The sequence below is a fragment of the Vulpes vulpes genome, chromosome 7 (assembly GCF_048418805.1).
Source record: "Vulpes vulpes isolate BD-2025 chromosome 7, VulVul3, whole genome shotgun sequence".
Classification (NCBI taxonomy): Eukaryota; Metazoa; Chordata; class Mammalia; order Carnivora; family Canidae; genus Vulpes; species Vulpes vulpes.
In genome coordinates this window covers 56,785,312-56,809,474 of record NC_132786.1, presented here as the reverse complement: position 1 = coordinate 56,809,474, position 24,163 = coordinate 56,785,312, and the positions used below count along the sequence as shown (strand labels likewise).

Here is a 24,163-nt window from a genome sequence, read left to right as displayed (position 1 = left end):
AATCTATTTATAATTTGAATAAATATTACAAAACCTTTTAAAGAACTCTCATCTCAATAATATGAAATTAGAAATTAATTTTTAAACTCAGAGCAAGCAGTTGGTAGTTTCTGTTAATAAAGAAGAAGGACTTGTGTAAAAGTGAAGTGCAAATAAATGTGATGATTATTGCTCAATGAATAACTTTGAAACATAAGGAAATCAAACGGTAGAACTTGTGTCTCTAACTTTTAATATTTTCTTAAGGAAAACATTAGGGGAAATATCAACAGCGTTTACACACTCTTTGGTATTTTCATCCAGATAAATCCTGCAGCTCATCACCACTGAGCAGTGATTTGCAGCAGCCAAGCTGCTGTTAACATTTACACTTGCTTGATGAGAAAATGCCGAAATACTCAGAAGTACACTTATTAAGTAAAAGAAATGACAGTGCACACTGGCTGTCTCCAAATGTTGACAGGAGACACAGAGGTAAAGGAGGCCAATGATTTCAAAATGCTAAGTCGTCCCTGAAAAGAAGATGAAGCCAGCTTTCGAATGCTTCCAGATACATCCTCATCAATGTGGTTTATCCATCACAAACAGGTTTTATAAATATAAAAGGAAAAATATGCCACCGGAAAGCAGTTGAGGCGACTGTGGATTTAGAGTCACATGATGTCTGATCTCTACTGTTGGCCCATATAGACGCCCGAGGGCACGAATTACTCATTCACGCCCCTTGGCCTCTGCCCAGTACAGGCCCAGAGCCAGTAATGTAAGCAATGTATCTAGCTGTTAATTTAGCCATTTAGTTGATAGATATAAGAGAATTTCGAAGGAAGGCTTTAAAGTTACTTGGATATACCTTTTCAGTGTACTGGGGAAGATTTGCAATAAATACAACATATAAAACTTTCTAAAGACATTTGAGGCATCAGAAGACTAATTCATTATAGTCCCATAAAAGTGTGGCAAGCGGGAGACGAGTGTAATGTCTTTCAAGCACTATGTCTAGACGAGAGCCATATATTTAGTGTAATCCAAGGAGCTGTATTACGGGGGAAGACTGAAACACCCCAATGTGCTTCTGCTGGGCTGCGTCTGCATTTCTTTGACTCCATGTATCGGAGCCCCAGAAGTTAAACAGGCAGAGAGGGAGAAGACGTGGTGTAAGGAATTCCGTGCTAATGCCCTGTGACAGCCATCTACCATCAACCAATCCGTGAGCAGTTGTTTTTTTTCCCTTTACAGACCGGAGTTTCCTAAAATAGACTAACCCTACTTCCCTTTGAGTACAAACGTTAGTCTATGGTGTAACATCCAGGAGACATGTTCCTAAAAATCCTCTGGTTTCATGAACTTTTAAGCCAGTACTTCTAATATGTAAAGTAAAAATGCACCTGCTGTATGAAGCTTGACTGGATTGTTTCAAGCAAAGAGCTGATGGGAAGGTACTGTGTATGGGTTGGATTGCTATATTTTATTACAACATATATACAGTATAAAAGAGGCAGCATTTTAATAGTAGCACTGTGTTTCTTCAACTACTCTGAAGACAATTTAATTTTATATTTTTGTTGTAGATAAGATTTGCACATTTAATTTTTTATGTCAATATTTCTCTTGGATGAACGTTTATATTTTTCTCGAGTAAGGCTATTGTCAACTTGGAATCAGAGCCAAGAGTCTTTCTGTGTTTAGATGTAGATCAGTATTACTATGGTGCAAATGGCTTCTTCCCAACTTAATTATGCTGAAGCTGCAGATAAATGTGTATGTCGGATCTACGGATTTGCAAATACAAAGCAGGGGCTCCCTCTGCATAATCATCGGTGCATTGCTTTTGCTTTTAGATTTTATAATACAGATAACAAAGCCAACTGCTTTTTAAAATCAAAGATAGATCCTTGGAACAGGAGGCTACTTACATGTAATACCATGATATTTCCTGACCACTCAGTAAATTTGAAATGATGGTAGTATTGGCCGTAGTGAATGTAGTTTTAAGAAAACAGTCTATGGGTAGGCCACAAGGAAAAAGTTATATGATAGTATTAAATATTGTGATTGCAAATGAAAAAAAATACAGCAAAGTGACTAAACTTAAAATACACTGAACATGTAATGAGCTACGCATTGTTTGTGTTACATTTTGGGCCATTAAGGAGAGAAAATGCAAGAAGATTCTGAATGTATTGTAAGAGTGAGAACAGTACCTTCATTACATGACCCACCTAGTGTCCCCACCAAATGGGTGACTTCTCTGAATGACTCACCCAGTGGTGTAGCTCTCCATGCACTCACCATCAACTCCAAAGGCAGATTCTTGTTTTCATTTCTACAATCCATCCCTGCCTCAACACTGCAGCATCCAGTCCTGTTGGAGCTTCTAGCCCGCCTCCTTGCTCTATGGATTTCAAACTCAAGACTGGGACACCAACCATTGCCTTAGTTTCCAGCCTGTTTGGCCTCCTCCACATAAACCTGACTTACAGGACCTCACAGTATCACATAAGCCAATTCCTCGAGGTCTCAGTCAATCATCAATCAATCTCTCACACACTCAATCTGCTCTCACTGTCATAATAAAATGTCTTAGGTGGGGTGGTTTAAACCACAGAAATTTATGTCTCACAGTTCTTGGGGCTGGAAAGTCCAAGATTGAGGTTCTGGAAGGGTCTTCCTTGAAGACTTTTCTGGCTTTCAGACGATATGTATGCCCAGTACCCTCACATGCAGAGAGAAAGGGAGAGTAAACTCTAGGGGATCTCCTCTTTTAAGGGCACTAATTCCATCTTGAGGGCCCTCATGACCTCATTTAGACCCAGTTACCTCCCCAATGTGTAAATATCATCACACTGGGGGTTAGGGCTTCATCATATGAATTTAGGAGGGACTCAATTCAGCCCATAGTGTTTCTCTATCTATGTATCATCTATTTGTCTACAGATTCATACTATATTGGTTCTGTTTCTCTGGAGAAAACCAGTGAAGCATCTTCTCATCCCTGGAATCTAACCTCCAAATGGTTCTCTCTGGCCAAATCCTGCTTTTGGGTCACTCACGGCTCATTGCCATTTCAGCCGTCCCTCAGCTACAGGGAGACTTCCAATCCTCAGGCCACTCTATTCTTATGAATCATCGCGCCCCTACTAGCTTCAGTTTTGACTCTCAGCTGAGCACCTGATGCCACCTTTGTAACTTCCTCAGAAGTCATCCCTTGTGTAGGGGTGCCTGGGTGTAGCAGTTGGCTGAGTTTCCCACTATTGGTTTCAGCTCAGGTCATGATCTCAGGCTCATGAGATTGAGCCCCCTGTTGGGCTCTGAGCTCAGTGCTGAGCCTGGTTCAGATTCTGTCTCCCTCTGTTCCTCTGCTCATGTTCTCTCTCTCATAAAATAACTCTATCTAAAAAAACCCAAAACCAAACCAAACAAAACAAACAAACAAACAGAAAAGCCATCCCTCATGTTACATCAGTCTTTAATCATAGAAGTTATTGATGGCCTTCTTGGGCTCAGCCAATCAATACTCTTCTCATGTAAGATCTTCCTGTCTTTTGACCCTACTAATTTGGTGGATTACGCTATATATCTAGACATCCTGTTGGCTGCATCCATGAAGAATGTCAGGATTACTTTTACCACAGGGAGGTCACGGATCTCTCCATTTTATTTTACTTGGGTTTTGATCAGTTGTCTCATTGAAGAAATAACCCCTCTCCTGAAGAAAAATGCTCTGTTGGCTGATGATGACAGTCAAATGGCAGAGAAATGGGTTAATAACATTCACAGAGAAAGTGGCAGACATGTTGAGGCAGGAAAATCTAGTTAACAACAATGCTCCTTTTATCTTTAACGAGTGGCAGCAAAAATTTTATTCAGCCCATAGGAATGATGATGCAGAGATGCTGTACCCTCTATCCTGTCCTACAAATTAAGCAAAAGATACACGTGCTTTCCTGTAGAATAAATCCTGTGGTAGAAGTACCGTCTCATATTCCTTAAAATACATTCTCAATGGACACGATGTCTAGAGACACAGCCTGGTCAGTGGACAGCATACTTGACAAGCAACAGTGGGCTGCAGTAATACTTCTGATTCTGGCTAATTTGCTGTGTTTTCTAAGGGAAGTTAGTTAACTTCCTTAAAATTCAGTGTCATTACTTGTGAAAGGATTGGATTTGATCATTTCTAAGGTCTCCAAGAGCTCTAAATTTCTATTCTAGTCTAATGAGATTTAAATATTTAAAGGCCTTACTTCTGACTTTTTAAAAATTGTAAAATTACCAGGCAGCGCTTTCTGTTGCCAAAAAGAAGTTTCTTTGTCAGCATTTCAGGATGCTTAGACATAAACCTTTATGGCCTCTACCACAAAAAAAAACTGGTAATTTTGCAGTCATTTCACTGCTTCTAGTCTTCCTAAAGTCTATGCCATATTATCCATTATTTTAGTGAGACTAGTATTGAACAATATAAACAAATCTTTAGAGTTGGAATGTACTTTGCCTGTTTTTTTCCCTCTTAAATTGGATGTTACGGTATTTTATGCCAGATTATTCATATCAAACTCAAACAATACAACTGTAGTTATAGGAAATCTACTAACGTCCTGTATTTATAAGAGCAATTTAAACTTATATTGAGAGTGATGTTCATTCACTTTACCATTTTAAGATTCTCCAGTGAAGATTGACATACTAGTACTGTTAATATATGGCACATTTCAGCATTTCATGTTAGATTTATGGAATAACATACTATAAAAAAATTCTCAATACAAAAAAAAGAATATTTCTAATCTTAATCAATAGACAGTTACTACAAGCAATGTTTACTGTGGTCATATTAGACAAGTATGTTGAAATTAAGGTTTTAAAAGTCTGTAACCAGGGGGAGCCCTGGGTGGCTCAGTGGTTGAGCCTTTAGCCCAGGGTGTGATCCCGAGGGTCCCGGGATCGAGTCCCCCATTGGGCTCCCTGCTTCTCCCTCTGCCTGTGTCTCTGCCTCTCTCTCTTTCTCTGTGTGTTTCTCATGAATAAATAAACAAAATCTTAAAAAAAAATGTAAAAGTCAGTAACCAGAACAGAATATGAATGTCACATAAAACAAATAAAATTTATTTTTTCTTCTACTTTTTTCCCTACCTATCAAATAAAGGGCTTAGGTTAGATGATTTGAGATAGAATATTTTTGAGTCCATGAGGAAAGGAGGGTAATGAATGAATGATAATGGAATTGAAGGAAGACCCTGAAAGTGTCATAGGTGAAGAGAGAGATAGGAAACACAGCTTAGATATGTCCTGACTCATCTCTTGTTTAAATGATAGAGATAAAATGAAAATTAAAACTCTACATGCATAGTCCTATATTTTAACTACTAGCTAAATGTGGCTATTAAAATTTAATTTTAAATAGATTTAAATTAGATAAAATTTAAAATTCATCTCCTCAGTCACATTAAATGCATTTCAAATGCTCAATAGCCATATGTGGCTACCACTTTAGACAGTTCAGATACAGAACATTTCTACCATAACAGAAAGTTCTGTTGGTCACCAATGAGTCTGGATAATGATAAACATAGGGACAGTGAAATTCAATGCCTGTTTGTCTGTAATATCGACTACATCTTGGTTAAGAGAAGATAGAAATAACTTTTGACTTTATTTTAAAATATATAATGAAATATGTTTGCTGAAGAAGTAAGAATAACATATATATTCTTCTCCATGCGTGCTGAGAAAAAAAGAAGGGAGTGTGGAAAATTATCAACCAAAATAAAAGTCACAGAAGGAGAAAAATTATGGGAGAAATAGTATATATGTTAAGATTGGATTCATCTACAGGAAATGTGCACACACACACACACACATACACTACACATATTGATTTAGATATGGAAGGTGTTTATTTTGTACTCATGTTAATCACATAAATGTCCAAAAATGTCCAGAGCTGGTGTGGTTACTCAATTCAGAGCTATCCTGTGAGGTTATCTGTCTCACCATTCAGCCATCCCTAAGGTATGGACTTCATCCTCATGGTCTAAGGAAGCATCCATATATCAGGCACAATGATGACAGAAGGATAAAGAAGAGGAAAGGTCATCCCCCGCTGACTTCTAAGGAAGACTGTGGGAGACTGATTCACATTATATCCTACTGGCCAAATTTAGTCACATACTCACACTTAACTCCAGAATGGCTAGGACATGTAATATTTATTGCAGCCAGCCATGTGCCCACCCAAAAAGTCTATTCACTCTGAAGAAAGGGAGAAGAGATGTTGAACACTGGCATGGATACTAAACACACAAGACATGTTTTTTTAAAGGCTAAGATATATCAGTAATTATAATAAATAGTAATGGATTAAACTTTTATATGAAAAGATACAAATTGTGACTATATTTTCTTAACTAGCTATAAGCTCCTTGCAAGAAATACACATTGAACAAAAACATATAGAAAAGGTGAAAATGAAAGAATGGGAAAACGATACTTTGAAAATAATGATTAAAAGAAATACATTCTAGTAATATTAAAATTAGATAAAATTGGGCCATGTAGGTGGCTCAGTGATTGAGTGTTTGCCTTTGGCTCAGGGCATGATCCCGGGGGTCCTGGGATTGAGTCCCTCATCGGGCTCCCCACAGAGAGCCTGCTTCTCCCTCTGCCTCTGTCTCTGCCTCTGTCTGTGTCTCTCATGAATAAATAAATAAATAAAATCTTTTTTAAAAAATTAGACAAAATAACATTAAATGCAAAAGGCATTAATGGGGATCAAAGGAACAGAGAATCCTCCATGAAATAGAAAAACTATGGGCTTGTCTGCCCCTAAGCACACAGCCTCAAAATCCATAAAGAAAAACAAAGAGTTATTAACAGAAGTGATAATCCCATAGTAATAGTAGATAATTTTCATACAATTGTAACAGAAAGTGATTAAACAAAAAAGACTTACTATGTTCAAACAGAAGTCTATTCTAGTAAATATATAGAAATCCTGCATACAAGAAACACAAGCTATGTATTCTTTCATTTGACCAGTTTTCCCACTAATGTCCTTGTTGTGTGCAGCGTCCGAGACAGGAAACCACACTTACTCATTGCTCCTTGGGCTTCAGCCTGCAGCAGTTTTGTAGCCTTTCCTTGTCTTTCACGAACATTACACTTTGGGAGAGTTCCAGTTAGTTATTTTGTAGAATCTCTCTCAGTTTGGGTTTGTCTGATGTTTACTCACGATTAGCTAGAGTTTATGCATTTTTGGCAAGACTATCATACTCATGTTGTGCCCCTTTCAATACCTCCCATCCGGAGTGCATAACGCCCATATGTCTTATTACTGTGGGTGTTAACTTCCATCATTTGCTTAAGCTGGTGTCTATCAGGATTTTTCACTATAAAGTTATAATTTCCTCTTTTTAAATTAAATATCTTGAGGGAGATATTTTGTGAGTAGGCAAATATTGTGTTTCTCCTCAGTATTACCTGGTATTGTGAGCACACATTGGTGAATCTTGCCTGCAATCGTGGTTACTGTGGTATTCTAAAGGCGAGCCATTTCCTTCTCTTGCACATTTATTATTGGAATTTTTTTGTAAGACAGAGTCATTCCTTCTTTCCACCTATTTATTTATTTGTTGGTGTTACCGTGGGCTCATGGATATCTCTTTATTCTACAGGTTAAAATCTAGTTACAGTTATTATTTATGTTTTGGCTAAATTGTTACACCATGAGTCATTGAGACCTCTAAAGGTTGGCTCCTTAGCCCAATCTTTTTTTTTTTTTTTTTTTGAGAACTTTCTTACTTTCTCACACCCAAGGATGCCTCAGACTTATCTTTCATTTTCCCTGCCCCGGCCATGGGACCAACCACTTTTCCAAGGAACTCTGAGAATGGTTTTATAAAAATTCCTTTCAAGTATCCATGTGATGTTCCATCTCATAATGTCACAAAAAGTCTCAACAAATTTCAAAGAATCAGCATCAAAGAGAACATGTTCTCTGACAACAATCAACAAAGCCAGTATCAGGATTTTAACAAAGCAAATTTGTTGTTTTTTTCCCCAGTAATACTTATTACAGAAGGAGAGAGAGACCAAATTATTATTGGGAATAAAGCGAATATAACTATAGATACATTAGGATTGTTTTTTTAATTCTAAGGCAATGCTAGGAACAACTTTATGGGATTGTATTTAAAAACATAAATAGTAGTGATAACTTTCTAGTAAATAGATAAATCACCATTTTTTCTGTATAAAATTGAAAAGGTGAATGAGCAATAACTATTAGCATCACTGAAGGCAATCAAAAATAATGCTTTATCCCCCATAAAAAACCATAACAAAAGAAAAAAGTTAGACACTTTTATAGCTTTTTCCAAGTACAGTACATATATATTTTTTCTTTAATATTTATTTATTCAAGTCATCTGCCCCAGTGTATATATATTTTTAAATATGTGACAACTAGTAGGCTAGTAGGCCATTTCCAAAAATTTTAAGGATGTTTCAACATAAAAAATAAGTTAATCAAATAAACCATATTGATGGATTAAAGGAGAGATCTTTTTACTTCAGTAGATACTAAAACAGCATTCACTAAAATCAATACTCATTCATGACAAAAACAAACAAAAATTTAATAAACTAGGAGTAGAAGAGTTCTCTACCTAAGACAATAAAAAATCATGATAGATACGGGCAAAATTGTAAGTTTCCATAGGGATAGGAACGAGGCAAGACGTCCTCTACTGCCGTTACTCCAATTGGATATGGAAAATACACCATGTATATAAAACTTAAAAAAAAGAGCCAAAAAAAAAAAAAAAGAGGCAATTCTGTCTTCAGTTACAGGCAATATTATTTTTCACACTAAACAATCAAGAATCTACATACTACTTGAATTAATGAACTCATCAACTTTCCTAGATAAAAGATCAGGATATGACTCAATAATACCCTAATAACTAGCTATTAGAATTTTAAAAAAGTAAGATTATATTAGCCATGACATCAGTACATCTAGCATCTACATTCTATTACATGCTATTTCTAGTATCTTATAAAGGTGCATCAAGTGTATATTTTAGTTAAAGATCAAGTGCCTCTGGGTGTTATACTCTATGTTGGAAAATTGAATTTAAGTAATAATAAAAAAAAGACCGGAAGAACTGTGGAACAGATCAACAGAACCAGGAGTTGGTTCTTTGAAAAAATTAATAAGATAGATAAACCATTAGCCAGCCTTATTAAAAAGAATAGAGAGAAGACTCAAATTAATAAAATCATGAATGAGAAAGGAGAGATCACTACCAACATCAAGGAAATACAAACGATTTTAAAAACATATTATGAACAGCTCTACGCCAATAAACTAGGCAATCTAGAAGAAGTGGACGCATTCCTGGAAAGCCACAAACTACCAAAACTAGAACAGGAAGAAATAGAAGACCTGAACAGGCCAATAACCAGGGAGGAAATTGAAGCAGTCATCAAAAACCTCCCAAGACACAAGAGTCCAGGGCCAGATGGCTTCCCAGGGGAATTCTATCAAACGTTTAAAGAAGAAATCATACTTATTCTACAAAAGCTGTTTGGAAAGATAGAAGGAGATGGAGTACTTCCAAATTCGTTCTATGAGGCCAGCATCACCTTAATTCCAAAACCAGACAAAGACCCCACCAAAAAGGAGAATTACAGACCAATGTCCCTGATGAACATGGATGCAAAAATTCTCAACAAGATACTAGCCAATAGGATCCAACAACACATTAAGAAAATTATTCACCATGACCAAGTAGGATTTATCCCTGGGACACAAGGCTGGTTCAACACTCGTAAAACAATCAATGTGATTCATCATATCAGCAAGAGAAAAACCAAGAACCATATGATCCTCTCATTAGATGTAGAGAAAGCATTTGACAAAATACAGCATCCATTCCTGATCAAAACTCTTCAGAGTGTAGGGATAGAGGGAACATTCCTCAACATCTTAAAAAGATCAAGTGCCTTATTGTTAAAATCAATATATAACTACAGTGGAGACAAAGCCAAATATGATGACCAGAGATGAATTTCTAGAATACAAGAACAAACCTCAACCTTGATTTAAAAAATATAAATGTTCTTACAGTTTTAGTATTTGAAAGGCTTGTTTTCAAAATTATTTTTTAAATTTCATAGTGTAGGAAATATTATTTCTCCATAATTTCATCTGCTAGGGTGTTTGCACAGCCACTATTCAATTTCAGTGCTTAAGAAGAAAAACTCATAAAGGGAGTTAAATATCTAAAATTTAGAGTTCTTTGTTTCCTTCATTTCAATTTTTCAATACTGTGCACTGAACAATTGCACGGAGATTAGAATTATCTTATAATCACTAACATTCCTCATTATATTATTTAAATTGTACAAACCACTGTCAGTTCAAAAAGTATTGAATACTCTTTCTTATGGAGCTAACATACTCTGTCAATATTTGAATTTCATTCTTGGATTCTAATTTAATCTTCAAGTTTATTGTTTTGCATATTTAACTATTTGAAAGTTTATAACAGTTTTTTTCATGATATTAACATTTAAGTCATTATTAGCTGCTACAACATTGTACTCCTGCAATAATAAACATTTTCATTTCAAAATAACAGATTTTCACCACAAAAACAACATAAGGAGAATTTTTGCTCTGAATAACATTTAGAATATTTACACATATTTGTAAATGAACATTCAGATATTCACAGTAAATCCAAATAACATGTCTTATTTGTATTACTGATGTTGTAACTCTGTGTAAGTATGAAAGAAACCTTGAGATCACAAAATTACTGATCATACTCAAGTTCAGGGATACCAGAAATAACACTGAAGTTGGCTTGCAGCTACTTAATGTTCTACAGACCAAGGTTGAAGCCACATGAAATATCTGGTTTGGGCCAAATATAAAAGCCAAACAAAATCTCCATACAACTCTAATAGCTAGGAATAAGTCTAATAGAAATTATAATACCATGTTGAGTAATATAAATAAGGAGTTGTGTAAATGGAAATAAATCATGCTCATGGTTGAGAGTTACAATATTATAAAAATATAATTCCTTTCAAACCAATTAGTAATTTCAACTCAATTCCAAGTAAAATTCCAATTTTTTTCATAAAACTTGACAATCTTATCCTGAAATTCACATAGAAGAGTAATGAAACAAAATTAAATTTTTTAAAAAAAGAACAATTGAGAGGACAAAAGAGACCCATGTATGTTTAGAAACTCGATGGAGGGCTTCAGAAGATGTATTAAAAATAAGAGAAGCATGTGTTCTCCAATAAAATTTACTGTGAAAACAGTTTTTGTCATACATAATTAAAATAGGAGATACACCTTATAATCCATTCTAAATGATGAAAGACCTAATCTGAAAAGCTTTTGAAAGAAAACATAATAGAATATCTTTATGGCAACAAGGTAGGAAAGGATTTCTTAAACATGATTCAAAAGCATAGGGTGCAGTCAGGGTGGCTCAGTGGTTTAGCACCTGCCTTCAGCCCAGGGCCTGATCCTGGAGACCCAGGATGGAGTCCCACGTCGGGCTTCTGCATGGAGCCTGCTTCTCCCTCTGCTTGTGTCTCTGCCTCTCTCTCTTTTTGTGTCTCTGATGAATAAATAAATAAAATCTTTTAAAAAGAATCCAAAAGCATAGGGTGCTTGCATGGCTCAGTTGGTTAAGCATCAGATTATTGATTTCAACTTAGGTGGTGATCTCAGAGTTGTGAGATTGAGCCCCTTGACAGGCTCTGCACTGGACATGGCACCTGCTTAAGATTCTCCTTCTGCCTCTCTCCCCCACATGGTTCTCTCTGTCTCTCTAAAAAAAAAAAAAATAAGATGAAAAAAATTTTTTTAAATGATTCAAAAGCTCAAAAGATAAAAGGGAAGACTGATGAATTTGAATACATTAAATCTTTAACCCTTCAACAATAGAGACTATACACAAATGAGAAAGATCAGTTATCCATTGGGAAAGAGTGTTTGCAATTCATGTAACTGACAATGATTAGTTGTAAGAATATGTATGGAGCTTCTACTAATTAATCAGAAAATAGTCAAACAACCAAAAAAGTGAGAAAAGGATGTGAATATGCAATCTAGTGATACACTAATGTCCAACAAATATATGAAAAGATACTCTAGCTCATTTTTAAGTAAGGGAATGGAAAACAAAACCATAGTAAAATATTTTTTCATCAGAATGACAGGTTAAAAAATATTTGATATTAACCATTGGTAAGCTTGTGGGAAAATGGGGAACTTTTATGCACTGCCCAAAGTGTAGTAATATAAACATCCAGGAGGGCAACGTGATGGTATCCTAGTCAAGTTGTAGATATGCACAACAATTGAATGGTTAGGTATATATTCTTCTAGAGAAACCCTAGCATATGTGGCAAGTGGACATATTGTGGGACATTCATGTTTATAAAAAAAATTGGACCCAGGCAAAATTGCTCATTACATAAAATGTGATCTACTTCATCAGAACAATAACATGTAGTCCTTAAAATGAATGAACCAGGGATATATGTATTAACATGGTGAAATTAAAAAAAATAGAATACTGAAAAATAAAGGCAAGCTAAATAATGATATTCACAGTCTCAGACTATTTGTATAAACTGAAAATACACAAAACATCACATGGTGCGCATCCATAAATCCTTATGCAGTAATAGTTTAAGTGTGTACACGAAATTCACAAACATTCTAATGGGCAGGATAGGAATGGAGGGAAGAGGCTGTCTGTAAAAAGTAGCCAAAACGCTATAGCTCTTGCCTTAATCATTGGTTTTTTTGAAAAATCTGAATCTATTAAATTCTTAAAGACTTGATAAAGCTCCATGGTATTTTCTTAGATGATGGTTTTCTTGTTTCCATACTCTTCTACATATCTCAAAAGATTTGCTAATAAAAATAGAGATTGTACCATGTTCCTTAAACAAAAAAATGATAATCGAGCCAGAACTAACATAGCTGTAATAGAAAAAATAGATGCAGGAAAAAATACGTAAGACAAAAAAATAAAATAAGATAAAAGGAATTGCAAAAAAAAGATAAAAGGAATTGTAGCAAGCACTGCACAGATTTCCTTCAAAATATCCTTAAAATGCCACCTTGGATTAATAAGGAAGGATCCCTAGGTGTGACATACAGCTAGCTGCCTTATGAACCAATCAGCAGAGAGGAGATAAAGTCATTTCTGTTATATGTTTAGGAAAAAAAGTTTCCTATCAAAAATAAAATTCTCCTGTCCAAAATTAAAATAACAAGACCACAATGTGGCTAATAGCTTAATGAACCTAACAGAAAGGATTAGAAAGAGAGCCCTCTGAATTTTACAAGTTACCAAAAATATGTAGGATGATGTAGTTGTATTTCGGTAAGACACAGAGACTTTATTTTTTAAGAGTAGAAGTCGAGAGGCACCTGGGTGGCGCAGTCGGTTAAGTGTCTGCCTTGGGTTCAGGTCATGGGCTCAGGGTCCTGGGGTCAAGCTTTGTGTTGGGCTCCCTGCTCAGCGTGGGGTCTGCTTCTCCCTCTCTTTCTCTGTGCTCTCTCTCTCTCTCAAATAAATAAATAAAATCTTAAAAAAAAGTTAAGAGTAGAAATTGAAAGTTAAAATTGAGTTATTCTGTGAAAAGCATGATTTTAAATAAATAATCTTTGGTCATTTAAGTAGCCCATCACAATGATCTTAATTTACCATTTATTTCACAGGTAACCATGATCATTTTCTCTAGACTTTCCATCACACTTTCAACTACATAAGTTCCTATATTAGCTGGTGCCAACATCTCATTTGTTTCTAAAATCTCATGTACCCTTTTGCTACTTAGCATAGCAAATACCTATTTTTAAACAAAATGGTGATACATTATGATAGCCAAAGGGCAGAGCTTTACCTGGACAGAGATTCATCATTTTTTAATGTAGCACAGCTTGATGCGTGCACTACCATCAAGCACCCTGAAAGGTTCTTGCCAGAGATTGATGACCTAAACAATTACTGAAACTTAATAATAGCATCAACAACCGCAGGTTGATATTGCACACAAGAGAAACACTACTTTCGTTCTTGCTCATGCTTATCTTTTGACCAAGTTATATCAATATTTTGACCAGAGAAAACTGTTAGAGCTGCTAATATCCCATATTAGCAATATTCAATGGTATTGCAATATGGTATTAGCAAGAACCATTGAAAAAATAATTCACTTGCATGTATACCAAGAGGGAGAATTGCTGGGTCATACAGTAAAAATAGTAGTTCTATTTTTAATATTTTGCGGAACTTCCATACTGTTTTCCAAAGCAGCTGTGCTATTTCACATTCCCGTCAATATGGTGCAAGGTTCCAATTTCTCCACATCGTCAAATTGAAATGAGCTTCTCAAAGAGGTATCTGCACCGCCGTGTCCGTTGGAGTGTTATTCACAATAGCCAAAATAGGGAAATAACCTGAATGGCCCTTGACAGATGAATGGATAAATAAAATGTGATATATACACAGTGGAGTATCATTTAGTCTTAAAGAAGGAAATCCTGCAAGATGCAACAGTATGGATGAACCTAGAGGACAGGAAGCTACATGGAAGAAGCCAGTTACAAAAAGATAAATACTGCACAATTCAACTTAGAAGAGATAACTAAAATACTACTCAGATTCATAGAAGCAGAGGCGAGAATGCCAGTTGCTAGAAGCCTGAGGGTGAGGGGAAACGTGGAGTTGTTCGACAACTATAACATTTCGTCTGTACAAGATAGATAAGTTCTAGAGATCTGATATACAACACGATGCCGACAGTTAACCAGACTGTATCGTATACATCGAAATTTGTTGAGAGGACAAATCATGTTAAGTATTCTTATCGCAATTTCCAAAATTAATTTACCTGCAAATCAACTGTAAAAGGCAGAAAATGTGTGGGTATATTGAGATAGTGTTTTACTGACTGTATTACACATGGGAAACCCCAAATAGGAATCTAGAAAGAAAATAAGATGATCCTGGTCATAGATGTATTTAATGTCAAATATATCCCCAGGAGTCCGTTGTTTCTGCAGTTTGGGCCACCGGTGATACACATCTATGAGATAAATGTGTCAAAGAAGGTGATTTGCTGGTTTTCCTCTGTTGGTTTTTTTTTTTTTTTTTCCCTCTCCTGTAGCTGATTTGACAATTCGATGAAAATATATGTTGCTGGAAAGTGCCTCCATTTGGACTAAAAAAGATTTTTCTATGTATACAATTTAGCCAATTTCAGTAATTTCACCGCGTGGTGTTAGAAATGCTGGCCCGATCGCCGTGAACAAAGCGTTATAAAGTAAAGATACAGTTTCTGCAACAGTCCCGAAGTAGCTGAGCTGTAAATGGAAACACCATGGTTGATTCATGCTCATTTCATAACTTACTATTTATATCCTTTTCAAACCTCTTTGCCTGGACATAAAATTCGAGACTACAATTGAGTAAAATACAAATCAGTGAGTGATTTTTTAAAATTTAAATGTTGTCGTGAGCATTATCAACCATGGCAGGCCATGAGAAAGGTTATTTCTCTACCAGTGAATTAATGATAGAAGGACAACCCGTGTAAACTATTCTGCAGACAGGCCAATAATGAAAACATAGTTAAAGCCGTAAAGCTTGCCAACTACTGATGAGACTCAGGAGAAATTCCTTAACAGATGTTTCCCTGAGCAAATATATACTTTGCCTACTCTGATTATGATGGTCTTGAGAATTCGTGATTTGATTCAACATTCAGCTACTCTTCAGCAGGCTCATAAAAATATGATTTTCGCAAAGATTATATTCTAATTTTTTTTTCCTAAGAACCAATACATAACCTATTTATGGTCCTCAGTCCCATATGGCGAAGCAGTGGTCCAAAAGCACTGTGTATAACACTATAATTAAGGTGGTGTCAGCATTTTATTATGAGGGAAAGGAGGCAAAGGCTTTTTGTTTTGTTGTGTTGTGTTTTGTTTTCATTCTCTAAGCTTCTTTTAGCTGAGTGCCCACTGGCTGCGTACAGCGGTCCTCCCTTATCCACCGAGGATCTGTGCCAAGACCCCCAGTGGATGCCCAAAATGGCAGACGGTACCCACCCAAACCTGTACACACTATGTTTTCTCCTAGACGTGCATACTTGTGACAAAGCTGCTTATAAATGAGGCACAGCAAGAGGTTAACAGCAATAATTAATAATTAGAATCGAACAATTATGACAATATAGTATGATAAAAGCTCAGTGAATGTGGTCTCTCTCTCTCTCTCTCTCTCTCTCCAAATATCTTATATGATACTCACCCTTCCTGTCCTGATGTGAGATGATAAAATGCCTATGTGATGAGATGCAGTGAGGTGAATGACGGAGGCCTTGTGACTTGGCATTAGGTTCCTTTTGACCTTCTGACCCAAAGTCAGGAGGATCATCTACTTCTGGACCGTGGTTGGCCACAGGCAACTGAAAGCATAGGAAGCAGGAGCGTGGACGTCGTGGGGGGGGGGGGGGGGCTTGTCATCTCTGACCTCCGGTGTGCCTCCTGCTAGGAATTTCTGATGCCTTGCTCTTGACTGAATGATTTGTGAACAAACAGTGGAAGAGGTTTTTTTTTTTTTTGGGGGGGGGGTTTGTTTTGTTTCTTGTTTTTGTTTTTTTTTGAAAACCAGGAGATTGCTCCTGACAGTTCAACCTTTCAGGTTCATGTCTACTCATTTTAACATTCTGGAGACATCTTTCTGGAATGAGCATTAGCAGGAGAAGTTGGTTTGTAATAGGAGTAAAACAAAGCACACAGAGGGTAATGGGGGTCGCAATCCTTGAGTCCCATGACAATGCCTATCACTGGCATCTCTGTGCTTTTAATAATATCTATCTGTGTCTATCAAGGCCCTCATTATTTTAACTCTTTTTTTAAAAAATCTTCCATTTTCTAGTTTTTCTTGAGTTTGAGTGAGAAACATCAAAATCCACACTTACAAGTTGTGTGACCTGGGCAAGCCCCTCAATTTTAAACCTGTTGTGTATCCTTAGATGTGCATGTCTTCACATGAAAACCTCAGCAGACCGTGTGAGGATCCAGTTGGATAATCCCTGCGGGCGTTCAACTCAGTGCCTGGTGCGCAACGATGCCACCATCCCCGCCCTTACCCCCGTATGGCTCCATCTTAGTTATTACCATGGGCTCCCTTACTCTGCCATTGCCTGACACAAGCCATGGGCATCTAACTTTCTACTCCAAACCAATCCTTTTTAAGCACCCTAAACTCTTTTTTATTCAAACACCAGTGACAGATTAACCAAATCTATGACTACAAATTATCCTCCAGGCTCCACGAGGGGGAAAGTCCATGTCTGTTTTATTAACATAGTGCCTCATGCCTGGTGTGGACGTATGCACTTCACAAAATATTGGTCTTTAGAGCTATTAAATCGTTATGATATTATGTGCAGTTACATAGCTACTTGAGTGAAAATACTTGTGAAGCTGTGAATTTGATTTCTGCTGTGGTTGGTAAGTGAAGAAGACAAACTTGTTCTGATATTATTTTATTTTAACAGCTTTTGCGTGGATCTGTTATTAAAACTAGTTTTGGGACACCCGGGTGGCTCAGTCAGTTAAGCGTCTGCCTTCGGCTCAGGTCATGACCCAGGGTCCTAGGATCGAGCCCCGTGTTGGGCTCACTGCTCAGCAGGGATCCTGCTTCTCCCTCTCCCTCTGTGTGCTCTCTCTCTTTCCCAAATAAATACAAAAAATAAATCTTAAAAAAAAACCCTAGTATTAACTCACACTTTCAACAAAAGATTTTAAGCTAACACCAGGAGACTTGTTGCTGTCAAGGTGCACTAAACAAGCTGCCCAGACACAGTGAATGGCAGGGAACCAAAAACCTGCAGAAATCCTGAGACGAAAAAGACCTCAGTATGCCTCTACACCCCCCCTTGCCATGGCCTGAAAATATTAATTGCATTTAATGCCTCTCATGCACTTGTTCCTGCCACTCTTAATTTACCCTTGCAGAATTTCCAGCACTTGAGGAGGCATCTCTTACCTAACTCCATTTATTTATTTTTTTAAAGATTTTATCTATTCATTCAGATACAGAGAGACACACACATACACAGAGAGAGAGAGAGAGAGAGAGAAGCAGAGACACAGGCAGAGGGAGAAGCAGGCTCCATGCAGAGAGCCTGATGTGGGACTCGATCCCAGGACTCGATCCCAGGACTCCAGGATCACGCCCTGAGCCAAAGGCAGGTGCCAAACCACGGAGCCACCCAGAGAATCCCCCCCACCCCAACTCCATTTAAGAGAATAATTGCATCTGTGCACAATTAAAAAGAACAGGTAGCCGGCTGATAATATTTCCCACTTATCTTTGGACTATTATGTATTTTGGGGTCACCTTAAAATATGAATGAACAATGTCCTGTGTAATTTGGTCAGAGCCCAGGGATAATTTGGCTCCATCAAAAATTTATCAGTGCTGAATGAACCAACAAACAGGACAGCCTTTCGTCATAACCAATAGGATCACTAGCACTTATCCTAGGCTGTGCTCATGGGGTGCTTGTCATTTGCATCCTCAAATCTGGCAGGTGGCAGAGGCAATAATACCGCCTTTTATTTATTTTTTTATTTATTTAATTTATTTTTTAATACTGCCTTTTAAAAGCTGGCATGCATGTTTGGTTTGCTTTGTTTTTTTTTTTTCCCCACCATCTAAATATCTTCGCATGTCCCCATAGGGAAGACATTCCAATCTTTGAAGGATTTCCCTGACTTACAGGGAGGGAATTCCCAGGTGCCACCCTCCTTTACCGATGGGAGCATTCTCAGCGCTTGGAAGCTGCGGGAATCATTAAGGGAGTCTGCCTCGTGCCATTTCTCTTGCTGTCTAGCCGGTCGCCCCAATGGTCTTTGCAGCTCATCCCCAGGATGATGACCCGGGGGACCTCTGGCTCCTGCGGCCGGAGGGGCTGCTATCTGAGCACCGGCCTCCAGGGGGCGCTGCCGGACCGCGAGCCCGGCCGGGATGCTCCGCCGGGAGGAGCCGCGGCGCCTGCTTTACCGGGCGTTGCAGGCCCTGGTTTTTACTCCCGAAAAAGGCAACTTGTTTATGTGAATGAGACGCCAGCGCTGAGCAACCCCAAGGCAGCTGTGTGCTCTTTCGAGGCGGCGGGGCTTGGCCCAGAGCATGCATCATCGCGGCCACCCTGCTAGCCTTAGCGGTTCTTCTCCTGCAGGTCAGCGTATTCTTTGTAATGAATGCCACGGAAATGCTGGCATTTTTGCCTTTTCATTCATTATATTTAACGTCTTTTTTATTTTTTTATTCTCGAGAGACACACAGAGAGAGAAAGAGAGAGAGGCAGAGACACAGGCAGAGGGAGAAGCCGGCTCCCTGCGTGCAGGGAGCTGGATGCAGGACTCGGGATCCCAGGACCCTGGGGTCACGACCTGAGCCCAAGGCAGGTGCTCAACCGCTGAGCCGCCCAGGCGGCCCTAAGTCATTATATTTAAAATATGGCTGAGATAGTAGACCTGAACCCTTTTAATTCTGCATCAATAATAATAATAGCTTACATTTTGTCTATCTCCACATCCTGACTCCTTATAGCAGACATTGTCTAAATATCTAAATATGCTAATATCATTTAGCCTGCGCATAACCCCCAGGAGCATTGGATGGCTTTGGAAAAATTACCAAAGAGAACTTTTATCAATGATACAGTGAAGCCGTGAACAGTATCTCTGCCACACGATCTTCTCCTTTATTTACATGTAATAACATGTAAAGAGCTCGTAAATTTGCTTTTTATGCCTACTGTATTTATTTATGTCAAAATATGTCTTAATTCCAGGATAGCTGTCAATAGATTTCTGTGTTCAGAAGCGTTTTCCACGTGGCATCTGTGATACAAGTGAACTAGCTGCAATAATGAAGAAAACATCTGTTCAAAGGAATAAATAATCCGGTCAAAAAAGTGTGCTATTGATTACCGTGGCTGATTATTGCTGTAAAAGTGTAACAAGCAGAATGAGTGATTTGTGTAAACCATGGATCGGACCACATCACATCCCTGCTGGACCCTCACATGGATGTCCTGGTGCAATAAAGGTGGTAGCAAATGTTCACATAGGCTACAAGACCCAACGGGTTGTGGCATCTCCCTCTCCCACCTCCTACTGGAAGGGTCTACCCTCCTTTTCCCTGCCCTGCTCCCAGCTTCCAAGAGCACACAGCCCAATGCCTTTTGTGTTCGCCAATCAGCTGTGCCAATTACCGGCTTTGCAGCCTTCATTTTCTCATTGTAAACATGTAGAAGATTCAATAAGATATGTGTGTGCATATATCACTTATTAAAATCTCATAGTAAGTACCATATTAAGTGTTACATGGTATTTTCTTTGTTAGTGTGTATCCAATGGCTACTATATATAAGCCCTCAAAAAATACTCACTGTTTGGGTGCCTGGTGGCTCAGTCGGTTAAGCGTCCATCTCTCGGTTTTGACTCGGGTCATGATATCAGGGTCATGAGATGGAGCCTGGTGTGGGGTTCTGTGCTCAGCAGGGAGTCTGCTTGAGATTCTCTCTCTCTCCCCCTCTGCCCCTCCTCCCACTTGTGCCTACATGCACACACACATGCACGTTCTCTCTCTCTCAAGTAAATAAATTAATCTTTAAACAAATATTCACTATCTAAATTAGTGAACGAAAATCTTCTCCTTGTCCTCCTAAGGAACTGTTCTAGTTGGGTGGAACATGGGCCTTAATTTTCCTGAATGTTGTGGAATAACAATGAGGATGAGAAGTAACAGGGACAGGGGATGCGTGTGACACACGTTTGATATCACTTCCCATTCTACTTGGCAATCTCCTCCACACTCCAGAGTTTGGAACAAATCTGGTACATAGTAAAGTTAGGATTTGTGGTAGCTATTGAATTCATTTATTCATCGTCTTTTGGGTACCTACCATGTTCTAGGCATTATGCTAATGCTCAGGGGTAAACACGGACAACCTTCCTGCCTTTATGGAACGTGCTTACAGTCAGTCAGAGTGGGAAATCCGAGTGCTTATCCCGAACTCTTTATGGATTTCTAGAGTAAATGTGATGAGCTATCTTGAACCTTCCACTTTACCCTGGAAAGTTCCAGACCCATTTGGTCAAGGCTCCCTAAGCAACACTGCAACCTCAGAACCTATGTGGGGTCTGCAAGGACAGCATAGACAGCCTCCCTAAGTCAAATGAATCATTTCCCAAAGTGTACTCCGTAGTAATGGGTGTTACTCATAAGGCACATTCCATGGACAACTGTGTATAAAGAACCATGGTTTAAGAACTTTTAAAATTATTGCTACTAAGGCTTTTCTTGCTTTGTTTCATCTTGCATGGACTCTGGGACCTTCTCATCGATATATCTGTCTAAACACCAGCTCACGTGTCCCCTACTGTGCGCAACTGGGAAAATTACGAGGCCTTTCTATGCTTTAGTTTCCACATCTGTAACATGGTGATAATAATAGGTATTGTCCTATAAAATTGTTAAAGATTAAATGATGTAATTTGTATAATTGAGAGCTTGATGCATGGCGAGTACTCAACTAATGTTAATTTTGTTCTTGTTCTTGTCATATGCCTCCTTATGAACCAAGAAAGTCTTTATTCCAAGAATCGGTTTCTGTAGAAAACACTTGGGAGATACTGAACTTCGTCAGGACATTAAGCAAGCTGAAAATGCCAATTATGTTCTTTCTGGCAACTTTGAGAAACACCCTGGGTCAACAGGCACAGTCAAATCAGCTTTTGTAAGACAGACAAGTAAATGAGAATCAGCCATCCATGCTGCAGGGAGTGTTGAGGGCCATTGCAGTGACAAGGAAATCTTGTTCCAACCCGGGTGACCTCAGTGACATTACAATGGAATGTAATCACGCGTGTTCTCTGTGGCACATGGTGGCGCAGACTAGCTATATTCAAAGTTAAAAGCTCTAATATTACCAATAAGATCTCTTAGGTTTTCTCAAAAAAAAAAAAAAAAAAAAAGAAAAGAAAAGAAAATGGGAATAGAAATATCAGTAATGCCGATAGAAACTTGTCACCATGAATGCCATGTGACCAAAAGCTCTTCTCCGCATATGATTGATAGATTTACAATGAATGGCCTACATCTAAATATCATATAAAGCAATTATGCTCTTGCCTCCATCTCAAATAAGTCATTTTATATTCTTTATCCCAAAATTCCTATCCTATCAGCTTAAACAATGTATCACCAAACGTGTTGATATTAAAAAAAAAAAAAAACTTGCAGACAGAAAAGACGTAGTTTTATGTTGTAATCTTCTTATTTTCTCTTCCAAATCGTTATACTAGGCCAAGAGCCAAGAGGAGAAAAAGGTCAGGGGAATAAAGGATTTTGAGAATAAAAGTCAGATGAGGATAAAAGTCAGGAATCCAGAAACACAGATACATTTCAAATCAAGACAACAGAAGTAAACATTCAAAATTAGTAGTGCTGGGGGCTTGGTTATGTGTGTTCGTAGGGTTTGCAAAGCAGGCTCAGGTTGATATTTGCACCTGGCTTACCCGATTATCCAACCTACCTTGCTGGTATGATGCGGGGCTTTCAACGTCCTCTGGTAAACTGGAGCTTGGACTCCCCGGACACCAAGATACCTCGTATGTATCTAGGTGCTTTGTATCCAAAGATGAGGTTCATCTTCTGTGGCTGAGGAAGGACATTGATGGACTGGGCCTGGAGATATGTGGGCTTCATTATGATTCGTGATTGCCTGTGGATTTCTTTCTCCTGCTCTTCCACACCCTTTCTGTCTAGTAAAGCCTTGCGGGAGTGTATCCTCTGGAGACTTGTCATCCTTTCAAACATGCAACCCCACAGAGTCTTTGCACTCACTTAACAGAAGCATTGCTTTTCACTGCTGATTTCGAGAGTCAAATATCATGTTTCGTTTTCTTGATCCTGTAGCTCGATCACAGTAGAAGCACAATGCATAGTTAAGTGCTCTGTAGATGCACAGTCCAGTGCAGCGAAAGTCAGATCCCTCTTCTGCTTTGCTACAGTGATAGTTTTGCGTGTGTCCTATTCTGTGTCTCTATAGTTGGGTCATAGTCTGATTGTGGTGATATCACCACAACTACGTATTTTCAATTAGAAAAGTACCATGTGAATTAATGTCTAAAGTTTTGTGCTATGTATCTCTTAAGGTTATCCCTTCCAGAGATTCATCTGCATCACCCAAAGAAATGTGGAGAGTGGAGGGAATCTTCTAGATTTACTCGATCAGAAGAGAAGATGTTTGGGTCCCCATGACAGTGGTACTCACAGCCCCAACACGGCTGACTGCCCCAGAGAGGATTTTGCCTCGGAAAGATGTTCTCAAGTGTCAGCTTCTCCTACACGAAAGGCCAGGTAATAATTATTGAAAACTTGACTCTAACATGTCACCTTATTTTCTTTATTCCCTGATGGAGAGGATTCTTCTCATATCAAAGCTTGGAGGATAAAGACACTTTGTCCAGAATTACAAAGGTTAATATATTAACTAATATAAGTTTGCAAGCATAAATTAAAAGGCAAAATACAGTAAAATAATGTACCACAAAATGGAAACCTTCAAACAAGAGCTCAAGTAAAAGGAAAGATACTTTTAAAAAAGTTCTTTCCTCTTCTCGTTGTCTCTTTTTCCCCCTCTCACTGAGTATTTTTTTAAGATTTTATTTATTTATTCATGAGAGACGCAGAGAGAGAGGCAGAGACACAGGCGGAGGGAGAAGCAGGCTCCCCATGAGGAGCCTGACGTGGGACTTGATCCCAGGACCCCGGGATAATGCCCTGGGCTGAAGGCAGATGCTCAACCACTGAGCCACCCAGGCGCCCCTGAGTTCTTTTTTCAAGTAATGAGTAAGTCCTTGCCTAGAAGAGATAAACAAGTATAAATAAAACAAAGACAGTGAAAGTTGGTTTATGTAAATGCACCTCTGAATCTGATTGCATTGCAAGCCAGTTGAGCTTTCTCCTGTGGTTTCCATGGTCGATACTTTTCATGCTGTGGATGAGCATTTGCCTTTCAGTGGAAT

General features: G+C 38.2%; 1 protein-coding gene across 3 annotated transcripts in view; it reads left to right on the top strand.

The window, feature by feature from the left end:
• NEIL3 (nei like DNA glycosylase 3) overlaps positions 1–24,163 on the top strand; it is a 118,637-nt gene that overhangs the window by 9,849 nt on the left and 84,625 nt on the right. For all 3 annotated transcript variants that reach the window (XM_072763886.1, XM_072763888.1, XM_072763887.1), the window contains exon 2: positions 23,291–23,495. The gene's annotated coding sequence lies outside the window, so the exon portion shown is untranslated. The remainder of the gene's footprint in view (positions 1–23,290; positions 23,496–24,163) is intronic.